Source organism: Euprymna scolopes, chromosome 46, assembly GCF_053919585.1.
Source record: "Euprymna scolopes isolate OS-2025 chromosome 46, ASM5391958v1, whole genome shotgun sequence".
NCBI lineage: Eukaryota > Metazoa > Mollusca > Cephalopoda > Sepiida > Sepiolidae > Euprymna > Euprymna scolopes.
In genome coordinates this window covers 13,027,363-13,030,382 of record NC_136527.1, presented here as the reverse complement: position 1 = coordinate 13,030,382, position 3,020 = coordinate 13,027,363, and the positions used below count along the sequence as shown (strand labels likewise).

Sequence of the window (3,020 nt, the reverse complement as noted above, 5' to 3'; positions counted from 1 at the left end):
GAATTGTTGTCTCTCTCTCTCTCTCTCTCTCTCTCTCTGGCTACCTCACACACACACACATTTTCACTTTTATAGATATAATAGATAGATTATGCTAGATATATTTCCATATGTCTGAATACCCTATATACAAACTTTCAAATCTGTAGATAAAAAATTTGTTGAGTATATAGGTTGAGAATTGTTCTCTCTCTCTCACACGAAACTGTGCACTCGGCTTCTTCCCCCCCTTCCCACCCCAAATGCTTGGGAAACTGTGCACTGTTTTTGTTGGTTTTCAAGCTGCCTCTTTCCCCCCCACACACACACACACAGTTTAACAGTAGTAGGAGGTCAAGAGAAAGAGGGTGAGAGAGAGAGAAGAGTAAGTTGGTGAGAGAGAGAGAAAAGAGAAAGAGGGTGTTGGTTTTATATTTTTATTATCGTCTAATATTTTGAAAGCTGAATTTCTAATAAAATGTGCATCTATAGGAGATAATGCCTGGGAATGTGTTCCCCCCCCCCACAGTTTAACAGTGGTGTGACGTCAAGAGAAAGAGGGTGAGAGAGAGGGAAGAGTAAGTGGGTGAGAGAGAGAGAGAAAGAGAGAGAAAAAAAAGAAAGACGGTGTTGGTTTTGTGAAAAAAGTTGTTATTTACAATTGTTCGCATTCTTGGCCTTTTGGTCAAGATCAAAGTGTAGTATCTGTTCTTAAACGACCCTGGTGTCTAACTCTGTCCCGTGGGGAGGCATAGTAAATAGGTACAATTGTTCGCCATTAGTGGATGTTGACGTCACGTCACGTGACATGACTAAGCGTTTTTTTTTTTTAGTATGAATAACATTTTTTGTTTTAATTATAAAGTCTACACTTAATTTTATAGAAAATGATGTATATATAATAGAAAAAAAAAATTACTGGTTTTGTTGGATTCAAGTGGATCCCCCCCCCCTCCAGTTTAAGAGATAGCAGGTCACGTGGTAATATACAAAATGGCTAGCGTAAATATAAAGATCGGTTTTTTTATCGACGAATATTTTGAAAGCTGAATTTTTTTTTATTCCTGTACATTTTTTTCCTGATATTTTTCGTTAAAACTCTTGTATAAATACTATTTTTAACCAGTTAAATACGTTGGAGACATTGTCATGGAGTTTAATAATCTCTAGAACAAAGCAGAAGAGAAATTACAAAAGTATCGGTAAAACAAAGTGTTTGTTTACATTTGTTCGCCATTACTGGATGTTGACGTCACGTCACGTGACATGACTAAGCGTTTTTGGATTATGTAATATTAACATTAAAATGACAGGTTTTTTGGGGGGCCCCCCTAGGAGAGAAATGATCAGTTCACCCCCTTTTAATGGTCCGTTTGGTGTGGAATTTCGATATTTGTCATGCGGGTGATCAAGGTTCAATATGATACATAATTTGTCAACTTTGGTTGTGTCTGTCAAAAGTTTGAGCTGACGTCACGTCACGTGACACGTATTGAATAACGTTAAAATGACAGGTTTTTTTGGGGGCCCCCCTAGGAGAAAAACGATCAGTTGACCCCTTTCTACTGGTCCGTTTGACGTGAAATTTCGATATTTGTCATCCGGGTGATCAAGGTGCAATATGATACCAAATTTGTCAACTCTGGTTCCGTCTTTCAAAAGTTTTAGCGTTACAAACAAACATACATACATACATACATACATACATACATACACACCGATTTTTGTCTTTTATATATATAGACTAGCAGGGCTACCCGGCGTTGCTCGGGACCGTATAAACAATGAAAAAACAAAAGCAGATATTGAACATATGTTTTATTCTTAGGGGAGAGGAATCTTTCATCTCAAGTTTTAGCGTTACAAACAAACATTTTTCTTTTATATATATATAGATAATGACAGGTTTTTTGGGGGCACCCCCCCTCGAAGATAACTGATCAGTTGACCAACTTCTAGTGGTCCGTTTGACGTGAAATTTCGATATTTGTCATCCGGGTGATGGGGCTTCGATATGATACCAAATTTGTCAAGTTTGGTTCCGTCTTTCAAAAGTTTTAGCGTTACAAACAAACATACATACATACACACAGACGTTTGGCTTTTATATATATAGACTAGCAGGGCTACCCGGCGTTGCTCGGGACCGTATAAACAATGAAAAAACAAAAGCAGATATTGAACATATGTTTGATTCTTAGGGGAGAGGAATCTTTCATCTCTATGTATTATTTGTTTTATCTACCCTAGGACTGGTATTGTTCATGTTTTATCCCTAGCATAGGTAATTTACAGCATGTATATGAAATTGTTTTACCTTAGGGAGAAGAGAACAGGTAATATACAACATAATGTGTCTATATTACATCCCTGGCAACGCCTAGAAACCAGCTAGAACATGTATTTCAGTCAATCTTTATTATATCCTAGGCTATGCCGGGAAACCAGCTAATCTCTTTTTAGTGACTTGACCACCAAAATACCGCCCTAAGTGTGTCCTTTCTTTTGAACTTATTAGATATAGGTATCTAGAAATGTGTGTGAAATTTTGTTGAATGCATTGTTCACTATGATTTTCTTATTGTTCTACACAATATCAACTGTAGCGAAATAACACAGTAAACTTAGTGTAGTGTTAGAATAAAGAGCAAAGGAAAAAATTAGAATCATATTCTGTAATTGCAAATCTAAATTTGCTAGCATGTACCAGTATTTGCCAGGTTGTGGAAATTTGGAACTTATAACATATGTAGTGGCCTTTTCCTAGATACCTATTGCTAAAAATTATACTTTCATTTTGTTAGAAAAATCTCTCTTCAGATGCCCTGCATCATTCAAAATAAAAACAAATATTTTTATAATTGTTTCAGTATATTGCTACACAATGTGAAAGTTTTAACGTTTGTAAAAAAAATCATGAATGTGCTTATATTGCAAAAAAGAAAATATCAGTGCACAGTATTGAAAGTGTTTGAGATTCAAAAGTCTGTAACATTTCTACTAACTTCATAAGATGTCATGTGAGAAACTGAATTGAATAT

General features: G+C 35.8%; 1 pseudogene; it reads left to right on the top strand.

The window, feature by feature from the left end:
* Positions 1-643: 643 nt before the first annotated feature.
* Positions 644-854, top strand: LOC145271963 (U2 spliceosomal RNA; annotated as a pseudogene).
* Positions 855-3,020: the final 2,166 nt, after the last annotated feature.